We start from the raw sequence: 15062 nt of genomic DNA on the forward strand, positions 1-15062 counted from the left end.
CTACCGGCACAAACAGAGGGTCCTGGACATCGGCTCCAACCGGGTGACTGGGTTGTCACCCACAATTTTGGAAGAAAGCGTAACTTAGAGCCGAGATTTGTGGGTCCGTTCCAAGTCCTGCTGGCCACAAGGACTGCAGTTCGGTTGGAAGGCAGAAAGAATTGGGTGCACGCCACCCACACCAAGAAAGTCCTGATCCCTTTGCCAGCAGATTCTTGGGTGAGGACTGGGATTGCCGCAACGGAAACAGAGACCCCAACACGTTTTGTGCCGTTTAGTGATGCTCAACCTGTAGGAGACACTTCATTGCAGCCAGATACATTTGTTGAACCATCAGCATTGGAGAATTCGAGGCTTGAACTGTCATCTGATCGATTGGATGCTGTTTCACAATCTGACCAATTATTTGAAGAACATACTCGACCTGGGAGAAGTCGATATTTTCTTCGTTCTCATAACAAAGACTAATAAAAGAAATCCCTTTTTGTTTTTCCCTTTTTGAATTCATATTACCCCCTTACTGTTGCCACGAACATTATGAACAATTGCATCCTCTATTAATTCTTGAGTTCTTTTTCATGTGTGTTCCTTTTTCCACAGCTAGGAGATTTGCATTAAAATTGAATGTTTGTTTAAGAAAACCTTTCATCCGGGTTGACCGTAGGGCCGTGCGGGTACTTCCTTCTGTTTAGCAGGTTCCTGACACTAGGTCGGTTACTTTTGTCGATTCCTGGGAACTCCTGGGAATTGATAATCGCTACTCAGAACGAAGTGCGTCAAGAACGTTACAGACGGTTTTTAGAGGATGGAGTTCTCTAAGCTGTCGGAAGTAGAGAGGATGTCGGCGTCAAGATCTAAGCTTTATAAGGTTATCCGAACAAAATGTTTCCTGTTTCAGTTATTCCTGCTATTCCTGACTGTTTCTATGTTGCTAGTGGGTGGAGTGTATTTTGGAATACAGTCGTTATTACCTTCTACTTCACCTACTTCTCCTTCACCTGAACTGAATTCTAATCCCACTGTTTCTCCACATTCCTTTCAACTTTTACCCCAACATGAACAGGTTAGACGTGCGGAATTCATGAACAACTCCTTTGTCCAACTCTTACATCAGCATCAGTTGGTGATGAATATTACTAACTGTTGGGTGTGTGGGTTAATGCCACATACCATGGATAGGGGTATTCCGTATTTGGTTCTTCCTTACAGCTCCCAGGGGTCAGCTTGAGCATTCCAAACTATGTTCCGTAGTGCACTAGATTCCTACCGCCATCGAGAGCCACGCTCTGCAGACCTTGGTCCCGGCCCGTACCACAAGCCTTTGGCAAGAGCGATTGTTGACTTAGATAGAGATATTTTTGATGCATCGCTTATTCCAGAGGGAGAGGTGCGAGCATACAAGGATCTGAGTGAGGCTGAGTATAGTATGTCAGTGGGTGATAGACAGCTTAAGAGCTCGTCTCCGATCTGGATCGTACCCCACCTCCGTAATTTCTGCTTGCAAGGACTTGGTCGAAATCCGCGAGCTCAGCTTGGGAAGAGTGCTTGCACTGAGACGTATGTTTTACCAATGCTCTCTTCCCCTGTTTTCCTGACTGCCAAGGGTACATACTTTGTATGTTATGATCGCGCATATACGTGGTTGCCCCGTGACTTCTCGGGCACCTGTTATATTGCGAATCTCTTGCCACCGACTTTCACAGCTGCCTCGGATTATCACAAGACTAGAGTTGTGAGAGGTGTTATTAGCAAAGAGGATACTGCCGGTCAAGAAGCAGGAGATTTCTTTAAGGGTTTCCTGCCGTTTTGGGGACCTATGGTCAATAGTAGGAACCTGAGACAACTGACCCGTGTGGTAGAGTCGACTGCTAATATAACTGCAAGTGCCCTTGGTAATTTGACGGCTGAGCTTCAGGCGGATAGGCTTATGACGTTGCAGAACCGTATGGTTTTAGACGTTGTTCTTGCAGATAGAGGTGGTGTGTGCAAGGTGATCCATTCGAGTTGCTGTATTTTCATTCCTGATAACGCTCCAACTGTATATCAAGCCATCTCGAAGTTGCAGAAGATCTCCGAGTCCATACACGTGGACGTAGGTGATTGGACGTTACTAGGATGGTTTTGGGGCCTACTGTCGACGTGGGGTTGGAAGATTCTGATGATCGTAGGGGTTGTTGTGACGTTTCTGTTCACGTGTTGTCTTTGCATGCAGTGTGGTCCTGCCTTATGTGGCCTCTGTGCTACAACGTGTATAAGACGGCCATCTGTTACCAAAGAAGCATTGATGGATAGAATAATGTTGCAGCAACATCTGAACGATCTGATGAATATCGAGATCGATTCTGATTTCGACTAGTGCTTGCCTACATGAGGGCAAAAGGAGCGTCTGAGGTTCCGTGAGAATCGTAATGTAATTTTTGACTTGTTCGAATATGGACGAGTTTAGTATCTATGAACCGCAAATCACGAGTTTAGTGGGTGTACGCGTTTTCACTACACTACTTTGTACCGTTCGTCTTATTCGTGGGTTTCTTCATCTGAACCCACGGGTTCCATTTTAGATACGGCATCCATTTTGTCTCTTGCCCTCAAGTAGCCTGCGAACGGACACTGTCCGCTTCGTGACCCTGGGATTCCCAAGCTCTTGCGGAAGACACGTGTTCCTTTGAGGGTGCCTTTATGACGAGGGGGATGACACAGCAAAGGCAGATGGCTCTGCTTGGGGCTCATCTTGTCGTGCCGGTCTATTGTTTCAGCCGTGCATGCATTAAGCACGAATCCTTTGATCCTGCAATCGTGTTTCCGATATTGCCCCCCTACACTCTTTTTCAATCTGTTGTCTGTTTTCTGTCTTCCTTGCACCTGTTTTCTCTCTCTTTTCTTAGTTCGTTTACAGCCTAAATGGAATGTGCCTAATGATGGGATGATGTGCTTTTACAGTTGGGAACCGGCGATGTTACTGTAATTATGTTCCGGGCTTCTGAAACATGAATGCGACCCTTTTGAAGTTTACTGTGGGAACTGAGTTGTAACCTTTTATTCGCCATGTTGTGCTATGACTAAAATATGTATAAAAGGAGCGATCCACGTTTGCAATTTGAAGCAGTCTCTCAGAACCTACACGCTGTGTACTTCTTGCGATTTCTGTATCCCTGCAGTAAATAAACTCTGATCTTTGACGCCGAAGGAAGTGTCCCGTGTCTCTGTGTTTTGTACGCCGGAACAGGTAACCCACGAAGGTTTCAGGTGTTGTCCCCTGGCACCGCTGGGCCTTAGAATAGCCCAGTCCTTCAATATGCCAATTGATGAATTATAGTCCCTACTTACTAATACCTTCTTTTAAATTTCCAGCTTGGATCCCCAAGGTTGGCTGCTATGGCAAAAAAGTTCTGATTCATGCCAACATCATTTTATGGGTCTTGCCCCGGGCTATACACAGGTTAGGGTGGACCCACATTCTGATCATTCCCATTCTGTTTCTACCTATTCAGTGGGCAAATTATGTCAAAATTGGCTTAAACATTCCACCTTAGCGTCAGTTAAGCAACACTTATCACAATTGACTGACAATGTTGATTTGAATGACTTTGTAAAAGCCCCTGTAGGAGGCAGGTCCAAAAGATGGATTTATGCTATTTACAACAAAGTTAGGAAATTGTCTCAAATTGAAGCTGCTTCTAGATTAAGGGCTATTTACACTTTAGATAATAGGGTTTCATCTGCTGTGGATATTGTGCAAGATGATGTTTCTCTTTTGTTCCATGGTCAAAATCCATTGTGCTCTATAATGCAATTTGCTTGGACTTTGCATACATTGAAATGTGGTAAGGTTCCTTGGGACTACATGAATACCTCATCTTTGTTTTTACCGTTTAATTTAACTGAAAATCAACAGTTCATATCCATGAAGGATGCAACATACTCCCTTCTGCACATAGAAAAATTGGAACCCTTACCATTTACTGACACTGAATATAATTCTGCTGTATGGATTATTCGTGGGTTAATAACACTGCCTTTCCCCTTGTTCAAATTTAGTTCATGTTTGAGAAATTATGCTCTAGGTAGATATGAACCACTGGGTAGTGCTTTTCCCCATTAAGTTTGGTCTCTACCATTTAAATACAGGTGCATGCGAGATGGTAAAGAAGTTTATTTGAAAGGTGAGAAGTGCATTTCAACGCCTGATCACTCTCTAGTATGCACTAATATACAATTGCATGGTGCGTGTAACACTGATGTCCCCAATATAGCTTGCATTTTAAAGGGTACTCCAGTTCCAGCAATAACATCAGCCTTTACATTATTAGCTTACAGTAGTTATTTACTTTTAAATCATGAAGCATGCTGTGGGATGCAACCCGGGATTCCGTACATTGTAACTGTCTCCCAATGTGTAGTTTGCTGCAAAAATGTGCTTTTTCCGCCACCCGCATGGGAGACTCGATGTATCTATCTGGCCTTCCAGTCCAACCTCGAAAGCAGAGTTCAACACAAGTAGCAGAATAAGGGCTCTTTTGTCCCAAAAAGAGTTCCCCTTACTTCATCTTGTGAAACATTTGTCATTCATGTGGCTAACACCCGTACAGAGGTGGGTGCATGCTCTTTTAAATACTGATCTCCCACTTAATTTTGGTGCCTTCATTCACACCATATTCAATGCCTCTTCGACAACTGGCTTTGCGCACTTTTTTAAAGTTTTTAGTTTCGGCCTTGTGACCTCGTTCAAAACAATATTTGGTGTGATACCAGCATTTTTTCATTTTATCTTTTCCAGCGTCTTCGGTGGGTTACCTTTAAATCTCACCTAGGCTGCCGGTGTACTGCTGTTACTTTGTTTGCTCCATAATAGCTGCACTATCTGTGTCTTGAGACAGCTTGCCTCGGCTGCTCCAGCTTTGCAACCGGATGCTTGAACTCTATGGAACGCTACCTCTGGCAACTTTAAGTGTACAATATGGATTATCCTTCCAGTTCTCATACTTTACATGCATTCTGCCTGTGTTTCATTGCCTGGATTGTTCATTTGAATGGTCTTTTGATTTATGCCTGTCAAGTACGGCGTCTCCTGCCCCGGATTATGATCAACTGATGAGCCCCTTAGTGGCTCACGAGTTGGACTATTGTGAAATCAGGATTATGGCCTGTGCGGCTGTGCATGGAGTTCTAGGAAATTGGAACGTATATGAGGTGGCGCTTGACTTAGTTCAACAACGTTATCTCAAAGAACATGTTGGTTGTCCTCTGTTGGCGCTAGAGGCTCCAGCTATCAAAGAACATGTATGTTTGTTTACTTTAATAAATTGGATGGCTGAACTTTTTGCTGATGAGAACAATCACTTCCTTTTGGAGGCTGTTGCAACATACTGTGCCTATACGCTGATGGACTTAAGGCAGTTATCCAGCTAAGAGCACATACTGAATTCAGATTTTTTTTTTTACATTTTACTATTTTTTTATCCATATTGGGCTGTAAACCCTTTTTTGGTTTTTATTTTTTTTCTTCTCTTCCCTCACTACTTTGAACTTATCACTTCCAATTATGCGGTTTGACAAAATTTGAACTTGGTTCTGTCTCACTCGAACTTGAAATCTGCGTTCCCAAATTGTTTCCCTTTTTGTTCGTGGTCCGATTAGGGGAGGGTGTAGTGAAGGCTGGGATCTCCCTGCACACATTGCTATGTTAGCATAAGCGCATTGGAAGTTTAAACACCATTTTGCCATTTTGCCAGTTTTGCATACAACACTATATGTATCTGTTGTTGTAAGTTAACCTGCTTGATTTTCTTCACATGAGGACGGTCTGCTTTCCACATCCCTAGATTTACAAGGCAGCCTCAGTCTGTACAGTTTGTGCTGCCAGTATCAAGGTCAAATAACAATGTATGTTGTTGATTCAGGGTGATCGGCCCACGCTCTAGACATAACATGCACCCAGCTACGAGAAGCTGAAATTCGAGTGCCTTTAATATTACATTGCATGTATGTTTGCAAGCACTTGGAGAAAACCTTTCCATCTACAAGAGAGCTTGCTGATTCTTGGATGTGATTCACCTAAGCTGATCTTTGAGGTATGGGGTTCCCCGTTTAGACCTAGAGACCTTCTATTATTATTAAATCTAGCTTCAAGCAAGGGGAGGGTGGTACACAAGGCGCTATATGACCTGTTTCCACTATCATTATGATATGATTTCTCCCTTTTGTTTTTTATGGAATTGTAACAATGTTGATAGTTTTATTTCTACATATGCCTGCTTATGTTAGCCAAAATACTGTCTCTCAGAGCACGTAGTTAAAATAAACATTTTAAACTTTACTGTGTCCCTGGTTACTCACGTTGTGGACTTGTATGAGAATATAAATGAAAGAGTGTTCTTAATTCCCACCATTCCTGAGTGTATTCTAAATCTCTTGTTCTGGGTTGTCTAATCATTGGTAGCTTCGCGGTAGGACCAAGAACAAATGAGACACTGATGCTAGTCGGATAGGGGTTCTGGGTACCGAGGTGAGTTTCTGGTACACCACAATTCAATGAGGTCCTGGTTTCCTGTGCACAGTTCTGTGCCTATGCAGAATCCCCGCAACAAATTCCAGTCACAATGTGGAGTATTGTGGTAACACCACAATCTCTCCTGAACAGCTTCGTAAATAGACTCCCCCTGAGTAAAAGCTAACTGAATTGTCTCTGTTAACATTCTGTTCACCCTTTCCACCATGCCATTACCTTAGGGACTATAAAGAGCCACAGTTAGATGCTTAACTCCCATGTTTTTTAGAAACTTTTGCATAGAATGAGACTTGAATTGAACCCCATTATCTGAGACCAGAATTTTGGGGATCCCTTCTTGATGAAACAGATCACTGAGCATATCAACCACAGCAGTGGTAGAAGATTCAGGCAAAAATGTACATACCACCCATTATGAAAAATAATGACCTGTAACTAAAGCGAATCTTTTCGCTTTTTAAGATTGTACATGGAACCAATGAAATCTATCCCAAGTTTTTCCCAAGGGCCATGGGAAAGGTGGTTGGATAAAGAGGAGTGTTGCGTACTTTCAGAGATTTGTCAGCCATAGAACAACTAGAACAATGTCCTACAAAGCTTTCTACCTCAGTATCGATCCCTGGTCACAGTCAATTAATCAATCAATCAATCACAGACATTTATATAGCGCACTACTTACCCGGAGGGTCTCAAGGCGCCAGGGGGGGGGGGGGAGTGCTGCTACTGCTCGAATAGCCAGGTCTTGAGCTTCTTCCTGAAGGAGAGGTGGTCTTGGGTCAGGCGCAGGTCGGTCGGTAGGGAGTTCCAGGTCTTGGCGGCCAGGTAGGAGAAGGACCTTCCTCCTGTTGTTGTTCTCCGGATGCGGGGGACAGTCGCAAACGTTTTTAGTACCAGTCATGCCAAGATGACCTTGGTGAGCAAAGTTAATCAATCTTAACCCGAGCGCTCCCGGAGGAATCAACAGACTCCCTCCCATGATACAATTATTTTCAATAGTTAGATCATTTTTCACCTTTGGAAAAGGGCCTAGACCTTCACATGAATTCCTTTCATCAGGCTACCCTTTGGTGCTAAAACCTTTAATCAATTCCTGAGATTCATCACTTTTTGAACAATCCGTCCATTCTGTATTGCTAATGGCCCCCTCCAGGACAACCAAACCATCAACCAAACCAACAACACATTCTAGGTCATCATCAATGGAGTTGGAATGTAAATCATGTAAAGGACACCTAAAGAGAAAGTCAGCACGAGCATTGTTTCCGGAATATGCTTAATGACAAAATTACATTTGAACATTCTGGAGGAGTAATCTTACCAGTCTAGGACTGACCTTGTTGTGATCATTTTTGACATCAGAAAAACGAGAGGTTTATGATCAGTAATTAAAACAAACTTTCTGACCCATAGAAAGGTTTCAAAGTGTTTGGTGGCCCACACACAGGCCAAAGCCTCCATTTCAATGGTACTGTAGTGGCGTTCCATCTGAGAAAGAGATCCGGAGGCGAAACCCACAGTATGTTCTGCACCTTCCACTAACTGTGTGAGGACAGCACCTAACCCAACCCCACTGGCATCAATTGTGACAATGGATTGAACATCATCTCTTAAAGGGTGTAAAGCAGGGGCTTTCACAATGACGTTTTTTAAATTACTGAAAGCTGCGGACTCAGCCTCCTCCCAAGCGAATTGTTAACCCTTCCTGCGGAGTTTCCTAAGGGGTTCAGTTTGGAGCGCAAAACTGTCAATGAAGCGTGAACAGACTGTAACTGGTCTTTATTCTCAGGAGGAGGGCTGTCAAAACTTGCTTTGACAAGATCAGACTTAGGCTTATACCATGTTCATTAATATGATGGCCCAAGTAGTCAATATTGCTAAGCAAAACGTTTGCACTTCCCTTTTTTAACTGTAAAAGCATTTGATTCCAGAATTTGTAGTACATTACTCAAAATTGCAAGATGCTCTTCAGTATTTTTTGAAAATATAAGGATGTCGTCCTGATAGGCAAGAACATTTTTACATTCACCAAATAATTTGAACATTAATTTCTGAAAAACAAAAGCTGACGATGCCAGGCCGAATGTTATTCTTAAAAACCTGAAGGCGCCACAAGGGGTGTTGAAAGCCGTAAGGGAGCGCAAGTCTTTAGAAAGCTCCAGCTGATGGTAGGCAGATTTTAAATCATGACAGGAGAAAACTTTGGCGTCTCCCAGATGAGCTAGCATTTCTTGGATTTTAGGCAAAGGGAAGCAATCAACTAAAATGTTCTTATTCAGAGATTTTAATTCAATACAAAGTCTGATATGTTTTGTGCCTTTCTTCTTCGCGACGATGACTGGAGAAATCCATTCCCATGAATCAATCGGTTCTATGACCTTTTCAGTGCATAAATTCTCCAAATGCTGCTTCAATTGGTCTCTGATGTACAGTGGGACATTCCTAACTCTGTGGATGATAGGTACTGCATTCTTTTTTAAGATGATTTTGTGCTCAAAACCATGCACTAGACCTAATTTGTTGTCAAATAAAGCATTGTGCTAACTGTTCCAATGAAGGATTGACTTCTGGAATGTCCACTAATGAGATGGGGCAAGAAGTGGCTGGTCTTAACCCCATTCCAAATTTACCTTGGTCTTTCCATCCTAGTATGTTGAAGCCTTTCTTAGCTAAATACATTTTGGTGAAAATTATAATGTCTTTAAATTTAATATTGCTAAGAAATAAAACCATCATGTCGATATTGTGACCACCAAAGGCGATAGTGCGAATGTCCGGTGTTAATAATTGGAAAGAGTTCCAATGATTATAGAATAATTCATCAGTAACAAAGGTAATGGGGAAGCCAGAGTCTACAGTCACCTGAATCTCAACATCATCAATAGAGACATTGCACAGAGGACCACCATCCTTTGCATCAGAGTCAATAGGAAGCACAATGGGCCATATTATCAAGAAAGAGCAAAACATTTTCGCCGCTTTTATCGTCAGGAAACTGCCGCTAAAGCGGAGATAATGGGCTTGACAATATGCCCTTGTGAATTCCCATAGAAGCCCAGGTTCTGGTTAACCTGGGCTTCTATGGGAACTCATAAGGGCATATTATCAAGCCCATTATTGCCGCTTTAGTGGCAGTTTCCTGCCGATAAAAGCGGCGATAATGTATCGCCCTTTCTTGATAATATGGCCCAATCTTTTTAAAACATTTGATGGTGCAAATGTTAGCATCAGGATATTCTTTAATATTTTTGAGGGTAGCAATCTTGTGAGGATTATTGCACATGTTACAGCAATGACCGATCTTTCTGCATGTGGTGCAGGGTTTGCCCAGGGCAGGACTGTTTTTTGCAATGGCTAAATGTGTGTAGGAGCCACATCTGTAACAAAGAGGTTGTTTCCTATTGTCATTTGCTTTATTAAAGTTGGTTTTAGGTTTGGTGCCAGTAGCATTGACACGTTCAGCAATAGGATCAGTTTTGACCTTGTTCAATCCTCTTTGTGCTATAACTAATCTCTCAATGCCTCTAGCTATTTCAAGGGTTTCATTAAGAGAAGGATTTCTACAGCGGGGTGGGTGCCTCAGTGGACTAATGTGTGTACTGCAGGGGCATGTATTCGACCTCATGGTCACAGGTTCAAATCCCGGCGGGACCACTCAGCCTTTCATCCATCTGAGGCCGATAAAATGAGTACCATTGAGTTGGGTAACAACAAACATCTGTTATTCAGCGCAAAGAGACCTGCAGTGGTGAACGTGGGCTTTACAAATACACATGTTATGTTACAGCAGAGTAACCTTTCTTGTACCTTTTTGTTAAAACAGTTAACTATTAACTGGTCTCTTAAAGAGGAATCAATGTTGGCATCAAATTCGCAAGTGGCAATCAAAACTCTCAATTCTGCTAGAAAGGTGCCAAGAGTTTCAAACTCATATTGTCGTCTGGTGTAGAACTTGTGTCTCTCGACCACCACACTGAATCTGCAAACGGCCTCTTTATAGACATCCCAATCTATTTCATCATAATGAGGGATAATTGGCAAGTAATCAAAAATGTGTTGTCCTTCTGAACCAAGATTATTATAGAGAAGAGACAATTTCCTGACCAGCTCAACCTTTTAACCCATCTAACGCTATAATGTAGCTAGCAAAACCTTTAAACCATTGCTTCCATCTTGTTTTGAGTACTCCAGGTTCCTCTAAGAAAAGCGGAGGAGAGGTTATATTTTGCATGGTGACTACAATGGCAAAACTAAAAATCAACAAATTTCTCAATGAAAGATATACAAATGGTAATGAGGAGTATACAATATTATATAGTATTATATAGTAATAATAGATGGTTTAGGATAAATAAATGATGTGCATCACAGGTGTGCGCATCACCGTAAGGAAATTCATAAGGAGTAGTACTGAATTAGTGTGAATATTATATGCACATGTAGTGAAAATACAAAGGTGTGCGCATCAGCAATAAACATTTGAAAAGCTGTGAGCATCAGCGAACATGCAATCACAGGCGCGCAACACTTTTGTGCTTATTAATGGTTGTGCACATTAACGAATTCCAAACTGAGGTGTGTGCCAGCTGTGCGCATCAGCGAAGAGTGAATTCTCTGTCTTAATTATCAGACTTGTAGATAGCTGTGCGCGTCAGCCAAGGAAAAAAAATCATCTTTGCGCTGTCATCGCAAATAATTAATTTTATAGAGGTTTAGGATTCGTAATGGCTGTGTGCAACACCGACGAATAAATCAGCTGTGTGCTTTGAAACTTTGAGCATCATCAAGACAACGCTGTGTGCGCTAAACAGGATACTTGATATTGACATCCAAAAGGTGTGCGCATCACTGCGCAGAAATGCTAACAGCATTGGTGCTTGACAAAATGGTGGCACGTAAATTGACGTTGCGTGACCCCAACGTGAATGCAACAGGGGGACATAGAAGACGCTGCTACCGGGCAAGAATGGAGCTGTAAGCAGAGACCAGTATCTCATGGAGAATCTGTGTTCCAGGGTGAATGCAAAGTAAAGCTAAGCGCTCGCGAGGTGGCAGTTGAAAGTCAAAGATAACAAAGTCTCAGTTTAAAGTCAAAATGAGCAAAATGAGTATAAAGTCATACGACCTGTTTCCAGGTAGGTCTCTCCCCGCCGTGCAGCTCCACCTGTCTGTGCCTGTGCTCTGTGCCAAGCAGCCGCTGCTGCTGACTGTGTTCGAGGCCCGCCTCCACCCGCAGGCTACCACCGTGCGCCTCATTCCTGGTGGCCAGTGGTAGGCCGTAGGTTGATTACTGGTATCTGCACTGTATATTGTTTTTATTGTTTTTCTGCTCTTTTCTGGTATTTGCACTGTATTTTGTTAATTGTTTCTGTGATTGTTTTATTCCCCTTCTTTTGTGCCTTTTTGCCTTCTGTTTCCCTTCGCCGTTCCTCCCTCCCGTTTTCCCACCGCTGTGTCCCCTGCAGCCCCGCCCTCCGCTCGCCCATTCGCCACTCCCCCCTCCCAGCTGCTCCTCCCTCCCACTTCCCCTTCTTATGGCGGCCGCTGCATGGCCATGCGCAGCAGGGGTGCCGCTGGCGCGACAGAGGCGAGCCTAAGGCAAGACCATCTGCGCCTGTCCACTCCTGGACCGTGCCCAGCGGCAGAACCCTTGGCCCCAGCGAACACCACACCGGCCGTCTCCGCTACAACGCCAACGTCCTCCACGTACTCAACACCGGACGATTGCACACCTGCTTCTGGGCCACCCTGAAGAGCACCCAAGGACCCTTCACCTGCCGGAACTGCCGCTTCACCAGCATCCAACCCACAAACTCAACCACCTCAGCTGCATTCTTCTCAACACCCGCTCCGCCCACATACACGCCATTGAACTCTGGGACCTACTCAACTCAACCTCCCCAGACGTCGCCTTCCTGACGGAAACCTGGCTGAACCCCTCCTCGGCACCCGACATTGCCATAGCCATCCCGGATGGTTACAAGATCACCCACAGGGACCTAACCAACGGAGTAGGAGGAGGAATCGCCATCATCCACAGGAACACTCTCAGAGTCTTGACCAACACCGATGACACCCTCAGCACCGCCAAAGACCTGCACTTCCAGATCCGCACCGATCCCAACACCACCCTTAGAGGAACCCTCATCTACAGACTCCCCGGACCCCGACCACAGTTCAGCGACTCCATCGCCAACTTCGTCAGCACACACGCCATGCCTCCACAGGCTACATCCTCCTCGGGGATCTGAACTTCCACCTCGAGAACAACAACGATACCAACTCCATCACCCTGATTTACAACTTAGCCAACCTCGGACTCAGGCAGGTCATCACAACGCTCACCCACTCCGCCGGCCACGCACTTGACTCCATCTTCTCCGCAAGCTCCCACGTCTCCTTCACCCACACCACCGATCTCCACTGGACCGACCATCGCTGCATCCACTTCACCTTCCGGAAACCCACCACGCACCACCGCACCAAACAGATCCCCCGCCGCTGCTGGAGGAAAGTCACTGAAGACCAGCTAACCACCACCCTGGCCCAGAGCCCACCCGCCGACCCCACGAACACCACCGCCCGCAACCTCAGACAGTGGATCGACAACTGCGCCAACAACCTCGCCCCGATCAAGAAACCCCCCCAACAGCCACACCAGCAAGAAAGCCAGCTGGTTAACTGAAGATCTCATAGCGAACCTGACGAAAGCTAGAAAAGAGGCACCGCAAACAGACACCGGACAGCCACGAAGCCCACAAGAATGCCACCCGCAGACATCATCACCTCATCAGATCAGCCAAAAGGGCCTCCTTCAAAGACCGCCTAGACAGCAATGCACACAACAGCAAAGAGCTCTTCAACATTGTGAAGGAACTCTCCGACCCCAGCTCCAACACCAACGACATCCCACCTTCGCAAGACCTGTGCTAGGCCCTTGCCACCTTCTTTGATCGCAAGATAGCAGACATTCACGACAGCTTCAACGCTACTACCGGTCCGACAACCACTGAGACCCCCGCCCCCACGGCCACCATCTGCACCAATCCCCTGCTCTCCTGGTCCAACATAAACGACGACAACACCATCAAAATCATGAACACCATCCACTCCAGATCTCCGTCAGATCCATGCCCACACCACATCTTCAACAAAGCCAGCGCCATCATCGCACCCCACCTCCGGAAAGCCATCAACATCTCCTTCGAGACAGCAACATTCCCGAAGAGCTGGAAACACGCCGAAATCAATGCCTTACTAAAAAAAAACGAAGGCTGACCCAAAGGATCTCAAGAACTTATGGCCCATCTCCCTGTTCATGTTCCCGGCGAAGGTCATGGAGAAGACCGTCAACAGACAACTGACCCGCTACCTCGAGGAGAACAGCGTCCTGGACCCATCCCAGTCCGGGTTCTGAAGCAACCACAGTACCGAAACTGCCCTCATCGCCGCAACGGATGACATCAGGGCCCTGCTAGACAATGGAGAAACCGCTGCCCTCATCCTCCTGGGCCTGTCAGCCGCCTTCGACATGGTCTGCCACCACAACCTACGCACACGCCTTCACGATGCTGCGATCCAAGGCAAGGCACTGGAATGGACCACCTCCTTCCGCTCTGGCAGAACCCAGAGCGCCCGCCTCCCCCTTCCCGCTCCGAAGCCATTGAGATCATCTACGGGGTACCCCAGGGCTCGTCCCTCAGCCAGACTCTCTTCAACACCTACATGGCACCGCTCGCCCACGTCGCCCGACTGAACGACTTCAACATCATCTTCTACACCAAAAACACCCAGCTGATTTTCTCTCTCACTAAGGACCCCCACATCACCAAAACCAACCTCCACGAAGGAATAAAAGCCGTCACCGAGTTGATAAAGAACAGCCGACTGAAGCTCAACTCTGACAAGATGGAAGTCCTCATCCTCGGATCCACCCCCTCTGCCTGAGATGATTCCTGGTGGGCAACCGCAATGGGAACAGCTCCAACACCCACCGACCACGCACGCAACCTAGGGTTCATTCTCGACTCAACCCTCTCCATGACTAAGCAGGTAAACCTCGTCTCATCCTCCTGCTTCAGCATTAAGGGTGGGCGTAAAATCTGTTTCGCGAGCGAATTTGCGGATTTTCCGCGATTTCGCGAAATCGCGGTAAAATCCGCGAATCAGCGGGGACGAATTTTCAGCCAAGCAAGGGTTACAGCAGCAGGTGCAAAAGTTGAACCTAATTTCTTTGTAACCTTTTACAAAAGGGTTACAAACAAATTAACTTCAACTTGGACACCTGCTGCTAATTGCTTCCTGGCGCCTCGTTGCCTACTTGCAACTATTCTCTGACCCTGCTCTGACCCTTGAAGCAGGGTCAGAGAATAGTTACAAGTAGGCAACAAGGCACCTGTCCAAGGAATTAACCCTCATCAGGAAGCACTTACAGATATAAAAAACAAGAAGAAGGGAGAGGATGGCAAATACACCCATTTTGAGTTGTCAGGAGGGGTTAAACTAAAAGAGACCTTTACAGCACAATTTTCATATGCATTTTGCTAAAAATAAAAAG

At 45.3% G+C, this 15062-nt stretch overlaps 1 pseudogene; it reads left to right on the forward strand.

The window, feature by feature from the left end:
- The first annotated feature begins 805 nt into the window (after window positions 1-805).
- Window positions 806-2356, forward strand: LOC147689302 (endogenous retrovirus group PABLB member 1 Env polyprotein-like; annotated as a pseudogene).
- Window positions 2357-15062: the final 12706 nt, after the last annotated feature.

The sequence above is a fragment of the Lissotriton vulgaris genome, chromosome 10 (assembly GCF_964263255.1).
Source record: "Lissotriton vulgaris chromosome 10, aLisVul1.2, whole genome shotgun sequence".
NCBI lineage: Eukaryota > Metazoa > Chordata > Amphibia > Caudata > Salamandridae > Lissotriton > Lissotriton vulgaris.